The sequence below is a fragment of the Harpia harpyja genome, chromosome 3 (genome assembly GCF_026419915.1).
Source record: "Harpia harpyja isolate bHarHar1 chromosome 3, bHarHar1 primary haplotype, whole genome shotgun sequence".
Lineage (NCBI taxonomy): Eukaryota > Metazoa > Chordata > Aves > Accipitriformes > Accipitridae > Harpia > Harpia harpyja.
Genome location: NC_068942.1, coordinates 49,987,950 through 50,004,804, shown reverse-complemented (window position 1 = coordinate 50,004,804; position 16,855 = coordinate 49,987,950).

Genomic DNA, 16,855 nt, shown 5'->3' with positions numbered 1-16,855 from the left:
ATAGTATCAATACAGTTATGGAAGAATGAGCTGGACTGCAGCTTTCCTTCTACATCATCCAAATTGTCAGCTTAGCTCTGTCTGCAGAGTCCTCATTAGAAACAGGAGTGGAGGGAATGAACAGCTTGCTTTTTTCAGATTCCAGATGGAGTTTGTAAATCTGACAGGTGGGGAAGAGAAATGAGTGGGAAAGAAAAATTTTCATGCTTGTGAAATGACAAAAACCTGTCTAGAAAGTCTTGAGAAAATGAATATTGGACAAACCAGGGTTGTATATTATAACTTTCCTGAGTATAACAGCATTTGAGGGGTTAATCATTCAAAAATACTTGTAACTCACACCCAGATAATCTGCAATTGGAAATATATCAGATGAATACCAGCTGAGATCCTTGTCCATGAATAGATTACTTTGCATAAAGACTTGCACTATTAGGTGTTTCATTTGAACCTCATCTTCTGTATCCTCCATGTATGAAATGTTTCTATGCTATAGAAATACAAATCTTACAGATACAGCTTATGTGTTTGTTTTTAAAATTCAATCATCTAATGTGTTTTCAGGCATCAAATATCTGTACAAGGGCCATATGGAACACACTTTTTCCTTTGCTTCACATAAATTTTTAAGATTTCACATAACTTTTAGTGTGCTGGGCTCCTTTTTGAGCTTGCAAGCATGAGGCTGTGATTTTCCAGATACAGGTATTAGACTACACTTCACAGGTGTCTAACTAGGTAGCCTTCTAGCTTCAGGTCAATGCTTATCTGCTTGCTTGCTTCCCATCTGACTGTGCCGCTTATCTGAAATCAGCTGGACTTAAATAAATACAGCAGTTAGTTTATGTAAATCATTCTTCCATTTTGCACATTTGCAGATATTGGAGGCAATGGAAAGGAAGCCAGGTTGAAAGCTTAAAAGCTAAGCTTTATACTACAAGCCACTCAGTTTCTATATTTCCCAAATGTATTTGAAAAGCAAAAGGTAAGGAAAGAGGATGGGAAAAAAAAAAATTGAATGTGTGATAATGAAATATATGAGGCTAAACCCCAAATTTCCTTTAACAGTCTGTGAATAAATATGTAGACATATCTGATTGCTCTCTGCAAATTCAGGCTAAGTAGCTATGCAACACTACTGGCAGCAGCAGGTACAGATGATGTATATGGAAGCATATGGGGGTTTGTGGAGCAGGTTTGTGGAGCAGTTGTGGAACTCTGAGCTAAAATTTTATTGCCTGGCTGGCTATCATTATAGGAATGTGAACTAGATTACACATGTGGTTCCTTTGGGAAAAATTGAAGTGAAATCCCTGACCATGCTGAAGCATTTCCATTCATTTGAATATGCCTGGATTTAATTTTAATTTACTTTAATTTTCTAGGCAGTCTGTTTTGTTCCCATCTCTGAATTTGCATATATATTATATAAACATATATATACACTACATATAAAATATAATATATAGCATATATAGAGATATATATATACTATATGCACAAATATCTATACTTCCAGATTATAGTGTGTCATGATACAGCCTTTAGCTGGCTTGTAAGCTCCTCCAGAGCATAGGTAGGTAAAATAAATGCTAGGTGAAATAAATAACTGTATGTCACTGTGTTGAGCTCTCCAGTACTTTATGGCATTTGAAGATTCACAGTACAAGTAACTCACAGAAATCCTTTCATATAACTTATGATGCAGACCCTGACCTTCCTACAATGTGGCATACAAAAAATATTTTAATTTGATTGAAAGGAAGTGGAATATGTTTATCTTGAAACTAAGCAAGTTAATCCTGCACAATAATATATGCCTTTACAGAATTATTTCAGGATATTAAGAAAGAAAACTTACTTTCTGTTAGCCTGCCACTTTTGTATTACACCATTAAAATGGAATTCAAAAAAATTTTAAAAATCTAATTTCTTTTTCAAATTGTTCATAATTTTTCCAGTTTTGTATACCATTAGTCTTGAGATAATTTATTAGTTTTACATTTTCCTATTGTGAGTTTTCTTATTGTGTGTTTCACTTGACTTTTCATGCAGACGTTGAAAAATGAAATATAAGGAATGTTACATAGGGTCAGTGCAAAGGTCTGTCCAATCCTTGCAGTGGCTAATAGCACACACATAAGGGAAGAGTACAAGAACCAGGGCATTTACATGATCCTTCCCATTTTGGAATCTGGCAGATCAGTTAAGCTGGAGGTTTAAAACCAAAATTTTATGTTTAATAGCTACAGGTGGAATCATCTTCCAAAAATTATCTTCTCCTACTGTCTTTTAATATATGAAAAAGATTTGTGTTTATTTTTCACTTGTAGTGCTTTACCCTTAAGCCTTTATATTAGAGACTGAATCAAGATGACTGTACTTTCCCCTAAAAGAACGGCCCCAGAAGCTGTGAATCCATCAAACGATGTCAAAGCATCTAGAAAAATGGATACGTAAAAAGCTATTTCTATAGTCCAAAAAGGGCTCTTGGCAGGGCTTCAACATCCGGATAAAAATTTCTTCTGACCACAGAAGGCCTGCTTCTGGGTCACAGAAGAGCAAGTGCTTTCAAGGAATACGAGAGTCACGATTTTGCTCTCAGTGGAGTGTAAACCGCTAAAGGCTGCATGCCTGCAGCCTGCATTTAGAAAGAACTCTGGCTCCTTCACATTCACAGAGGAATATCAAACTCCGAGATATCCTCTGGGGAAAAATGTATATGCTGGGAAAATAAAGGTCCTGCCTCTGCCGCAAGAAAGTATTACACTGATGCTTTTAGAAACTGTGGTAGGATATTTGCGACCGGCTATGCTGTGTTGTATACCATAAATTCTTCAGGTTTTTGTTACAAGATGTTATTTTTACTTTAGTTGGATTTAGAAAGAAAAATACCTTTTAAGCTAGTGTTTCACACTTCACTGTCTGCAAAGTGCGTGAAAGGAAAAGGATTGTTTACTGGTTGATGCAAATAATTCTAATTTCTCTTTCCATTTTGTATCTTTATGCCTTAATCTAAGCTCTTTAGGAAAGAGACGTACTATTTATTCTCACAGATGCTCTAGGCAGAGATTTATTAGCAACATGCTTCTGAATTTTTCAGATTAATATATGACTGAAATGCAAAATGCCCTTACTGATTATAGAAATTGCAGCTTATATAGCCAGGATAAAGCATTTTTCGTAAACTTAAGCTGGAATCAAATGCCACTGCATTTGTATCCAAAGTGTGTGTTAGAGGTAGGTAGTAAGAACTACCAGAGTTTCATTAATTTTGTTTCCAACCAAAAAAAATATGTATTCGAAAAATATACTTAAAATATTACTTGGGCAGCCTCTAAGAGTGCTTGGCTTCAAATTAGCCATCAAGTACTGAGGGATAATTATAGCACCGGAGCAGAGTGAGTGAGAATTGTGGTTCTTGTTGCTGAAGTAGAGACAATTGCTGTGAACAGGCTCTCCACCCTTGCCATTCTATAAACATGGTTTGGGAAAGTAGTGAAGAGACTGCTTAGCTTATTTCTGCAAAAACATGTCCGTGAGTTGTTAGTCTAGAGCATAAAGAGGAAATTGGTTTTAGTCAAATCGGTGGTAATTTTGCCATCTTCTTCAATAGCTGTCTTACTCTACTATACTATTAGAGGCTCAAATGTGCTTATTAGTTCATTTCCCCGGTGTTAGCAGGATCTGTCTGGCAATACCTGTTTTCTGCAGAAGTACCCCCAAAGAGTCATGACCTCCTCATGACCCTCCCCTCTCTTTCCATTTCAGTCCCAGCTACCCAAAAAAGCCACACAGGAGCAGCATGAAACACAACCCTCTCCTTCCTGAGGCAAACCCCATGTTTCAGGCATCTAGCAACTGACAAGCATGCACGGGCTTTTTTACTCAGGATATGAATGTCTGCATCATATGCCTATATGGAAATATTTGGCATATAAAAATTTCTCTAGGCAGTCCCAACAGATGCCTTGATTGATCACCACCATACTTTCTCTCCAGCTTTCACCAAAACCTGACTGTACACAGTAGCAATCTGCTCCATGCAGAGACTGCAGATGCAAAATTGCAGTCTAAGGACTCTAACGTTTGATGAAGATCTTGTATATGCTGGTGCCAGAACATGCTCTAGAGAACATGATTTTGTTTCTCTGTCCCCTTGTCAATCCCACATGCCTTTTCACATTTTTCTCCAAATCTCTCTTCCCTCTTTCCCACTTCCAGAATGGCCAAGACACATCTCCAAATTTGGCAGCAAATTCCCCAAGGAAGAATTCACCTATGTTTTTCTCCAAAAGTAGCACCATGTGCCAGGGACAGGTTGGGAGCACTACTTCAGCAATCTCTCTCATGGCTTCTCTATGCTGTTGGCCTGCAGTGGAACTCCTGCCATATGGAGAGAGATTTAACATGCAGAAGCAACTCTGGGCAGCATGGAAGTCTGGAAAAATGTATAACAATTGAAAAATTCCCAAGTAGTAAGTCATACATGTCATGCCTCAGTCTGCCTAAGTAACAGAAGCACGCAAAGCACCTCTGTTGCAGGTACAGACACCGATGTCAGACATCCATGGTAGTTTCCAAGACGGCAAGAGAGTCAGCAAGGAGCTTGTGCGGAGCTCACTGTTCACTCTCACTAGGACAGACACAACAGATTAGCAGATTGTCTTAGACCAAGAAAAGAAAAAGCAGACTTTTCCTTTCCTCCTTCCCTTTGCTCACATTTCTTAGCCTTTCCTTTTTCTCTAGAGGAATAGCTGGTGTAACCATGCTGTCTCCTTCAGAAACCTGAATCTGCAGTGTGGAGTTCAGCGTCTAAGCTTTCTCACTGGAAATAAAAATACACCCCCGTAGTCCCTCCCCAATCATCTAAAGCAACGCAAGAAATGTTTTCAAAGTATGACCATGTATTGAAATTACTTTTGTGTCAGACACAATAGCCTATGAAGATGTTTTTTAAAAAGAGTTCTGATTTCAAATGCTCTTCATTTATCTGAGTATGGAATTTTAGCTTTTTGTTCTGTGATTTTAAAATCATGTAAAATATTCCATTGTTAGATTTGTCTAACACCGAAAACCGAAAGTCTGAGTTCCTGTCCCACCATTCCTTTACTCAGGAAAGTGTATGTTCTTTATTATAAACACGGTGTGTTTTTAAAGCAACTGCATTTTATTTGCAGGTTTCTACATTTCTGTAGCAAAGGAAAACACAGGCTTTATTACATTTGTATGCACATTAACCAAACCATATTTTTAACGTTTGAGAAGGGGTTTTCATATACAATGTAATGTCAACAAGTATTTTCTCAGCCCAGTCAGCAAAATTGGGTTCTAATGGACTTAATTATTCCTCACATGAGAATCAAATGCTGGCAATGTGGCATCTTAGTAAGCAGAAGCATAATTTTAAACATGATTTTGATATGCTTGTTAAAATAAAAATCACATTATATAATAATTATTCTCTCTACACAATTTTTCTTCCTATCTGACTTGTCATAACACAAAATGGCAATTCCCAACTGTTAAAAACATGACTGCTTTGATTGTATTTTAAGTGTTTTTCCCCCTGCAATGACATTACTATAAACATAATTTGGGGATAATTTTCAGTGCTATTCAATGTAATGTGTTTCTTGTGTGGAGTTTTCACCTAAAATTAAGTACCTACCTTGAAATCTTCACGCTCTTCACTCTAATGATTTTTTAAATATTTTGTGCACACTACAAACTGACAGTATATTTTTAAGGAAATATACCTATTGTCCTTTGTCACTATATCCTGTCTGCAAAGTCCTGTAAATAAAAATCAATAGGGTGGTTTTTTTCTTATTTCTTCTAGTGATTACCCAAAAGCACTGGCATCAGTATCAGTATCATTTATGTAAAGGACTTCAATAATTTTAACTTAAGAGAACATACCTGTTCTAATACTTAACAGCTAATACGTCAATTCAATATACACTCTTTGTTCAGCTTGCTTTCAGTTTCCAACAATTGTCTTAATTGATCAGTTGCGGGTTTTGCAAAATCTAATTATAGTCCCAGAGCTGTAGGGACATCTTGGCGTTTTTTTAACCAATCCTTATATATTGAAAATCTCCTTACTCATCATTGAAATCTGAATAAACATTCAGTAAAAACTTTTGTCTGATTATAGGGTCATAGGAAAACTTAGTGACTTTTCCTAACTAACATCTTGAACATAGAAAACCCAAGAAATATTGAGCGATTTTAATGTTGCTTTGCTTCGGGCTGTCAGGATGAGTAGCTCTTCAAGAGACTTGGGAGAACTATAACAAACACGAGAACATTTGGCTTAGGCCAGTTCCTGTCTGAGTCGTTAGTTTTTGAGTGATTCCCCCTCTTCTGCGTGCTGCTTGGTGAAGAATTGAGAATTAGGAAGAACAGAAGAACAGATAAAATGGGCAGCATCATTTATATAACCCAGATACTACTGGGGGGAGAAAGCACAAGGGATGGTCCCTTCTGTATCCACCACTCACACAGATGATGGGCAAGAGCTTTTGAACTGGTGAATGCCACCGCCTGAATTATTTTGTCAGATGATAGCCACCTGTAGGCTTACTGGCTGCCAGAAATGTCAGTTGTCTGCTTCAGCAGCTAAAGGGTGAACTCAGCACAGATTTACGTGCATGGGCATCAATTCTTCCCTGTGGAAGCTGTCCCTTCACTGATGGCCACTCTACAGCACTCAGTCAGTATCTTCCTCAGGGCCCAGACACTACCTGGTGTAGGTGTCTGGATGTTTACAAGACAGAGATCTGGCAGGCAGATGCACTGGCTGCAGTGCCAGATCTGCTCCCTGCCTACTACCACACTGCGGTTTTTGGAGAGCAAGAAAGAGCGCCCACTGTTCAGTGGCTGCACAGCTCCATTCCCAATGTCCGGCTGCTGTCAGCTTGCAGACCAGAAAGGCTTCTAAAAGGCACTCTGGAGGTGAGTGGGCTGAAAGGTGATGGGGTCCTCATAGTGATGTGGTTCTTTACCGGGGGCTTTTTTGCAGGGCTGAGCTCAGCAACAGGAGAGCCTAGGAACCAGCTGCCAAAAGCCTCCTCAATGTGCCACGCAGATAAGCAGAAGAAAAACACCAGGCAATCTGGAACAGCAGCTCACATGCCCACAGAGCCTGCAGGTGTAAACGCCATAGCATGCGCTCTCTGTATTCATACCTAGTCCTATTCAAACCTGCACTACTTAGTGATCTGAGGGCACAGGGATCCCTTTAAATGAACATGGCCTGAGGTAAGAACAGAACCCTTTCTCTCCTAAAAGCTTTTCCCTAGTTTAATTTAGCTTTTTGTTATGTTAAACACTCATTCCACCTATAATTCCCTGACTCAGAGTTCTCATTATTAACACCTGAGAACAAAATCACAGGTCACTGAGTATTTTGAAATCAAATGTGCCTTGAAAAATATACAGAAATCCATGAAGTTTTCAATTTACTTCATTTAAACTGCCTTAACCTCTTAGCGTGGTTATCTCTATTATTGCAGTGTACCCTGCATTATCTTGGGGAGAAGGCTTTACCATCATAAGTACTTGCATCTGCACTGTTGCACAGATGAGTATTAAAGACGTCCAGATAAAAGATGCCAGTTGAAAAGAAAAAACTGTCTTTGGAGTTTGGTCTACAGGCTGCAAGCAGTAGGGGAGTGGGGTTTTTTTAAATCCTGTATATGTATGAAAAAATTCAGCTAAGCAAAAACACGTTTTTCCAGTCGTAGAAATATTTTTCACTGGTACACAAGGAAAACATTTACTTTATTGAAAGGAAAATGAATAGAAAATTTTGGGAAGAATGCAAGATGAAAAGAGAAGTAACTTCATTGAAATTAGGCAGCTATAAGAACACAGCGAAGTCAAAGTGCACATTTCAGAGCAGGGCCAGCACACCCTGAAGAATATTTATTATTGACATTGATCATGCAATGGAAAAACACAAGTTAGCTGTAGTAATATTCTTACTCACGGAACACTAACTTTTAAAACTAGCATTTGGATTTTAACAAGAGCATATAATTTCATGATTTTCTCTTCCTCAACTGTCCTTTTTATTTTAGGAATTTTTGGCCTGACTACTTTCTTCTACTTCCCCTTATAGGGAATCAAGTCTTAACAGACAGAAGCTGCATAACATGGATATTTGCTTTTTTTCCTAACTTAAAAAAAAAAAAAGTTTACCATTAGACACAAAAGCGAGCAAATACAACAAATATCCAAAACTTTTTTCACTTAGACAAGATGGTGTCAATGAAAGCTGATTTTAGTACCGCTTATCTAGGCACTAAGGTGCATATAAAGGAGAGAATTTATGCTAACTGTTTGCCAGAGATATGCAGGTTAAAAATAGCATGGTAGTGAAACAAAACACATGATGACAATGTGCCAGATGACAACTAAATGGCCTAGAAAGGGAATAAAAATGAATTCTATGTACAATATCTTCTTCTCATATGCTCTTATTTTCTACACAAATTTTCTTTTCTCAGTTATCCTGTACTATAGCATAAGACTCAAAAGTAGAATAGTTAACAGAACGCAGTGTTAACTTCAAGTTAGAGATATGCTACTAGATCTGGGGTTGGTGTTTGGGGAGGTGGGATTGATTGTTCTGTTGGAAACAAATTCTGGATTTTACTCATTAACTGTATTCATCATTATTTCTCTTCAATAGAATAATAACAAAAGGCAACTCTAATATTTTGTGTATTGTTAGTTTAAATATGTCACAGGAAACTTTTCTACTAACAGTACAGAAAGTACTTTCAGAACTGAATTTATTCAAGAGGTTGGTTGGTTTTCATATTTAGTTATCTCTTCTCTTTCATAGACAGAGAATGTTTTACTATGTTTTTTCTTTCCTTAGTTTGCAGAAAGTAAAATGTAGCTAAGAGAAATGAATCCAGAATCAATTTTTTTATTTCTAGATCACTATCAGAAGTGTTAGCAATAAAGCCTAATGAAGACAAAGCTTAAGTGGCAAAGTGGGTCTGCCTAATTTATCCTAAGAAATGCTTATAAGAAACATTAATAATAACATGAAGGGAAGTTAGTTTGACTATTGTTAGTATTATAGAGAGAATGAAAGATTTGCAGAATGAACCACACTTTAAAATTAATCTCTGAGTATTCAGAAGAGCAAACTTCAAGTAGCTGGGAAGTTTATAATCCCTCTTGGGAAGTTAATGTCACTGCCCATATATAGGTGTGTAGTGAAATTTATCTTCTAATATAAAGGAAAAGTCACTCATTCTTTTTTAAATCCTCAAGGCTATAGATTTTTAAAGCACCTCTCCATTACATATGCTCAAATCCTTCAAATGCTGTATTGTAAATACATTAACTTCCCCCCCCCCCAATTTATTATGTCTCTGTATATTGACTACAGCTATTGAATCAGCATTTTTAGTATTTCAAGAAACCTGATGGTTCTTGTGCAATCAATTGTGTTATTTGGGAAGTGACTTCAGGTCAAGAAACACAGTATTGATTAGGCTCCAGTTTTGAAAGAAAAACAAACTGAACATCTATTGCTTTACCTTTCTGTGCATATATATATGTATATACGTGTGTGTGTTTGCATACAGATATATATATATGTGCATAGCTGCTTATTTTGACAAATATAGTTTGACTAGCTCTCCCAGGGAATGGTGCCATTAATCAGCTAATCATGAGTGCAAAATTCTCCACTGGGCATTTAATTCATTGTCAGAATACACAAAGCCACATGGAGAGGCTGGGTACTATGCTATGTATGGGTTGAAAACTGATTTTCTTAAACACAAAATGAAACTCAGAAGTTATTAAGTATGCATGCTTGCTACTATCCTTTGCTGTATGCAGTGAAACTTTTTTAAAGTCTGAAATGTTTACAGTGCTGGAGCTGACTGAACTCCAAGGCTTTTCCCTCTGAAGTGAGGATTATGAGCCCTGTTGCTCCTGACAGTCTTGGTGAACAACAGAGAGCCCGTGCCATGAGTAAGTACACAGCTTTGCACTCTTTAGGTCTCACTGCACAAGGCTGTTTCATCTCTATTGCAGAAATTCTCAGGGCACTTTTACTGAGTCTTTGAGGATCGTGATTATTTCAAGAAGGTGATAATGTTAAACGGTATCGCCACAGAAACACGCACATCTATACAGATATCTAGGATATAGTTAAACATGTAAACATTAAAAAAATGTTAATTAAATAACCTATTAATTTCTTTCTTAAGACCACTGATTTGATTCTTTCTGCCTCTCAAGACAAGATTTAATTTATTGTCATTGATGTGGGCAATGCATCTTACAGCTTTCAGGTTATAACTGGACTTCTACCTCATAATCCTTACTATTCTAAAAAAGCACATTCTCCCACATGCATACGTTCCTATCCAAGCAACCTGCCCGTACAAACTGTGTCTAATATAATTTCAGTACAACCTCTAGCATTGGCAACCAGTGAACCTCTTTCAGTGTTAATGCCTTAACAGAGCCTGTGGCTGATTTTACCAGAAGCAGACTCAAATCTAGCCCTGAATTTAACACTATCTCACATATTAAGTCTATGATACAGAGAACTTTGAAACTATTTTCAATTTGATGTGTCCTCACAAAAGGCAGACAGATGGTCAATGGTAGAAAAATAAAGAAAAAAACCTACAGGAAATCTATTTTAATGTTATTATAAATTCATATTAGAAAAAATAATTATCAAAACAATTCAAGGAGCAGTGGTACACAATTATTTCTGGGACAGGTTTTTGTATCTGCCTTCCTGTGTCTTTGTCAAGACTGGTTGCAGAAACAAAGGTAAACACAATCATTAGAACAACAAATCTGAGTTACAGAGAATAAAGCTTGGCAAGATCTTGAAGCTTCTCTAAGATTTATGTTCTTCCAATTTTTGACCAGTGCTGAATCAACTGCTCTGCAGATATGGTTTTTCTGATTTCTATAGTTTTATTTGATGATTCTTATTAAAAAAAGATATAAGCAGCAACGTTGGTGAGTGAAAAATTTTTATAGTTCAGTGTGTACTTCAGAAGCATGCCTTATCGTGTCCTGCCTATGATGAGATTTTACAAGCAGAGGTTTCACTTTTTTTTTTACAATAAAATGCCTCCTTGCAATTTTTCTTACTCCTCATTCCCACTTTGAAGATTCAGCAATACACAAATTATTTAGAAAAGACAGTACAATAGTGGTTCCTTGAAGAGTTTTATATGGGAGGTTACAGGAAACACAAGAAACATTCTCTGTCTTACCAGACATCTGACCTCCATGAGGACAGAGGAGAGCTTTGCAGAGCTTGCCACAGTCCCGGTCCACCTCCTCATGTACCCCCCAGTGCCATGTCAGGATAAAACCTTCTCAGGCAGGCTTTGAATGTCTGTGCTGGCCTCAGACAGAGCTTCCTCCCAGTTCTTCAGGATGACACTTGAATCTAACTCAGTCATGGAATCACAGGAAAATTTAATTAGGTTGGGACCTTTAGAGGTCACGTTGTCCAAACTCAAAGCAGGGCTACCTTAAAAGGCAGATTTGGCCTTCTCAGCGATAGCTGTTCCACTGCCCCTCTGAGCAACCTCTCCCTGTGTATTATCACTTTCATCAGCAAGAATTTCTTTCCAGTTATGTCTGGAAATGTCTTTCTCATGTATATTATTTTGGGCATTTTAAATGGTTCTTCAAGTCTGAGACACCAAGAAGTTTGAGATCACTTTTGAAGATGCAGTTTTTGGTATCTCTGGGCTTCACTTCTTTACCTGAAAAGTTAGAATGTACTTCATAAAGTATTATGCATGTTAATTGTAAAAAAATGGAATAATTCTATTTATTGGTTTAGAATGTCGATTTTAAACCATCATTACCTATGGATTTCCACTAAAAGCATTCTTTTCATCTTCAAAAGTGCCTATCACTACTCTGGAACATATGTTATCCACAGCTCTCATCCAGAGCTCCACTTACATCAGGAAGACTGTTATTCTTGCAACTTTAGGAAGTACAGGGTACTGTCCTATTTCTGAGTTGTAATCAGACATGAAGTATGAGATGCTTCCTTTTCAGTTGCAATGGATTATAAAATATGGATTCCATTGTATTGCCAATTTGCTGTAAGGATTTCTGTTCACAGCCTTGACTCTCTCATAGGATTACACTTTTCTTCAAATTGAATTTAAGACTCTGGCTAACAATTTTTTTTTCAGAAAATTGGAATTTAGAGTGTATGTATATGTATGTATGTGTGCACCTCTAATTAGTTATGAATCCAGACAACTGCACACACAAGTGATAGCATTCAGCTGTCTTTCACAGCCACCTGAAAGGCAAGGTAGTTTGACCTTAATTTTGTCATTTGCATGTGCAAAAATAGAAGCCAGATTGAGGAGCCTTTGAAAACTTTGCATCTTCATAAACAATTGGAAGCCAACATCATATTATTGATAAAAATACTACAGTTTTCAAAAATCTATTTTCAATGCTTCCTCCAGCACGCAGTCTATCTTCAGTTACCAATCTATATGGTCTTTAAACCTACTCCTCCTCATAATTATTGAGCTGTTTCAAATATAATATTTAATTTGTGGAAAATATATTTCATGTAGATTTTATACTTCAAAAATAACCACATAATGGCTTACACCTTAAACAAAATTAGGGTCCATAATCGCTGCAATAATAAAAATTAAACTGAATGGTTTTCTGGGAGAACAAAACTTTCCCAAAACAATCAGATTTTTCTTTTTTTTTCATTCACAGCTGCAAGTTGAATAGAAAAAGAAACTTGTTTCTAAGGAAGGAACATATTTGTATTAGCTAATCTGGGACATGATTTAGGAAAGAATACTACAGAGCCGATAAAACATTACACAAGTGCTTTGTAGAGGCATCACAGTAAATTATCTAGTGCTGTCTGCTTTTTCTCCACTTTACCATGAAGGGCGTTTTTCAAATAATTGCTATAAACTTTCTAAGTACTCTTGACTCCAAAGCAAAAAAAATTCCTCAGCTGTAAAAATGTTTAACTGTTATGAGAGCATGTTTCTAACCTTTCTAAAGTCCTTGAATTTCATACTCAGCCCCATGATCTTTAACACTAGTCTCCACATGGCTATGATACTAACCATTTAGTGGTGATAAACAGAAAGGCATGCTGTGCAAATGATATATAATTTTATGTTGCATTCCCCATACCAAATTACTAATCACACTAGAATTTCTGTGGTCAAGTCATCTACTTTGTTAGGTCAGGCAGCATGTGATGTCACTCCCCTGGTAATGATAAACATTATGCATAGATTTTATCTGCTGTTCAAGAGAAACCTGTAATTAGTGACTAAGCCAACCAGATCTAATACAATGCTAGGGTCTTTCAGGTCCTACAAGCACGCACTAATCAAATCCCTTTAAAGCTCCCACTGCTGCCTAACCCACTGTATGGCTTTTCAGAAAAGTTCATCTTTTCAGAAAATTTAGAAAAATGTCACAAACATTTCCAAGACCTCTGAGGCTCTCTTGTGCTCCCCACTGGTCTGCTTTGTGCCTGAAAGCTTTCTGAGGTATCACAGGTCATGGAAGACAATTCTTCATCTCATTTTTACATGGCTCTTTTTAACCTGGTCCATGCACCTTCTGTGACAACAAGCTCCAGTACCTTCATTTTAGGAAGCTGGACAGTTCTAATGTATGCCAGTAATTTGGGATTTGGGGTTTCCACACATAGACACATATATATATCTCTTGATGTTATCTTAATTAAATTTGAATTAAGGGCTATTTCTTTTGGACAGTGCTTATACTTAATTAAACATTTTAATTTTCAATTGGAGATGAGGCTTAGAGGAGACCTGAGTTTGCAGTTAGGGATATTACTTTTAATGTAAACAGGAAATGAATAAACACCAGAAGATATTAGTGAAGAAACACAGTGAACAGAAAAATGATGACAAAATATTATTTCACTTTTTTGTGGTGCTTCATTTTACAATCTTGTGGAACAGCATCCTCCACATACTGGACTTTTATTGGTATTTTGAAGTATTGAAGCTTCCTGCTTTTATTTTATGGTTCTGTCAGATGAGAGTGCCTCAATGAAATGCTTGCTTTCCTTTACATGTCCTATAGATCCTGCTGTGGAATATCCCATATAGAGGCTGTTTCCTATAAAGTGTTGTTTGTTCAGTCTGACTTGCTTCCCAGCCTCAATCCTTTTGGTTGTTCTTTCAACCTCATAGAAGGAATACTTTCAAGAAGGTATTATTTGGGGTGCTCTTTATTATGTGGGAAAGGAAGACTCCAAAAGAGTAGAGAGAAGGAATGCTTCCTGTGCTACCTGCCAATACTTTCTGCTGCTGGCTTTGCAGAATTCCCGAATGCTCCCTCCATGGGTAACAAAGGGGTGGGAGCAATTGTTAAATGACCTTATTATCACCAAGAAGTCTGTATCTATTAATATAGACTTATCAATTTTGCAGTGCGTAGATGCATACTGCTTTTCTTGCAAACATTAGTAAATCATATTAATTCTGTGGACCAGACTGTACCAAATTTCTCTTTGTTAAGCAACACTTGCTAACACTGAGCACTTCCGGAAGAGAATATGACTCAGCAAGGGTGATGGGAAGTATACTTTTATGTTAAACACTTATTTGTACCTTTTAAAAAAATACAGATGCAATTCTGTCCATTTACTTTCTTACATATGGAAGCATTCTTTCATTGTTAGAAAAACCAATACTGCATATTTCATTCTGAAGCAAAAAGAAAAACAGAGTTATGGTCCTTCAGAAGACACGTTGGGGATATGCTGTAGTTTTGCAGTATACGTGCTGCTCATCAGAGCGGACTAGTTTCTACTTTTACCTACGTTGCACAAGGTTCTAACCCTTCTGCTGTCAGCTCTCCACAGACCCCACCTCTTGACTCTTTGAGGCTGGCTGCCTTCCCGCTAGCAATGGGAACACTGGCTGCTCTAGAGCCTGCCCCTGCCATCCACCGAGTCCCCTGACTCACCCAATTACTTTTAATCACAGGCCTGGATTTGCCGTGTGGGGTTTTCTGATCTGAGGGCTAGCACAATTAGCAAGAGAAGTACCGTATGTCGGTGACAGCAGAACACAGTTCCAGCTCCCATAGCACTGCAGCCTGAGAAATCCAAAAGTCCAGGATACAGCTCCCCTCTCCATATAGCTCATCAGTACATTGTATCATTCACTTTCTCATGAGTGATTATCTCTGTCTTGCATCTGTAATACATTTAAATCGGTTAGTGACTTCAGCTATGCACTAAGCATGAACACCAGCACTTGTCATTAGCAGCCTGGTGCATTCAGTTTATGCTACATATCTTTAAATATTATGTTTGAACATTATTTCCCAGGTGTCCTGCATAGTTAGTGCTGTGATGGACGGCTGACATCCTGCTCATCAGTCCTTTAGCAAGCTGTTTATCAGTGACACTCCTAGGCACTCTGGTGGTTCAGCTGCATAGCTGTAATAGATTTCCTGCTCTCCAGGACTGCATGACATTACTGTAGCCTAAATTCTGAGGTCATATTTCTTGGAAGCAGTTTATTATCTGAAATATAATTTTAAGTATCTTGCACACAAGCCATTTCCACAGTCTCATGTGCTCCTGGAACAAAGGCTAAGTTTTGCTTTTGAAAACTCAGATGAGTCTTAGGTCCAGAAAGCCACCAATATCTCTATTTCACCTCTATTGTAGTGGAACTGATGGAAAGTGATCGTTTCAGAATCCTCCCTCCTGATCCCACAGGATTACAGAACGTACACACAAGCTCAGAGTTTGTTTCTCAGATCTCAACCCTGCAAACACTATGGCTCTCAGAGATGTGCTTTGGTAGAATTAGTTAAAATGGCTTAAGAGAGTATCACTTCCCAGGTTTAAGCTCTGCTTCCTGGCCAGAGAGATTGCTGCAAGGAACGTTTAGGTTAGAGGTGAGGTTAATTTGTACTGAGATAACAGACTATGGATTGGGGTAGGAGAGACACAAACACGTCCTGTTCTACTATGAAGACGGTAAGCTCTGGGAAGGACTCTGGCATACTGCTGTGGGCATTAATCTCTCAAATTTATTCATTTAAATCCAGCAGATATTACTTGTCAGAACCCTTAGGCACTCAAATCATGGTTGACTGACACATCTTTTTTGTGTTGTTTACGGCTACTTACATGTGTAAACCCACTTGCTTGCCTAGACCCATTTGGCATGAAGGCTGAAGTCTGCCGGACAGTTTTGGTGCCCTGTGTAAATAATAAATTTATCCAGTCATAGAACAATGGCTGAGCACAAGCATGCCACTCAGCCTGACAAGCCCAAGGACACTGAAGAAGACATTTTACAAGAACAGTACAAGTCATTGTAAATGACAGGCTATATGCTCAAATATAAACCGAAGTCCACCAGTATAATTTAGCATTTCTAGAAGCAACAATTGACTTAACAAAATTAAATACTATCACTTCAAAAGATGATGGAAGCAAAAATGAGACACATTTGAAAGGTCTGAGTAGCTATAAAAATAAAAGCTGGACTACAAGTTCTATACTTACCTGAAATATATTGCCTTCAGAGAACCTACAGGGGGAAAAAAGTAGAAAAAAAAAAGACCCTGAAAAAACCAAAAAATGAAACCCCACCAAAATACACTAGAACTAAAAGAAGAAATAAGGGGTAAAGGATTGAAGGGCTTAAAAGTGTCATTTTTACTGTTCCTGAATGCATTTTTCTTCTTGGTTTCTGGAATCAGGCAAATAAATGACCATCTCAGCTTCAGTGTTACTAGTCTGTATGGTTGCAGAGAAGTTAGAAAATGA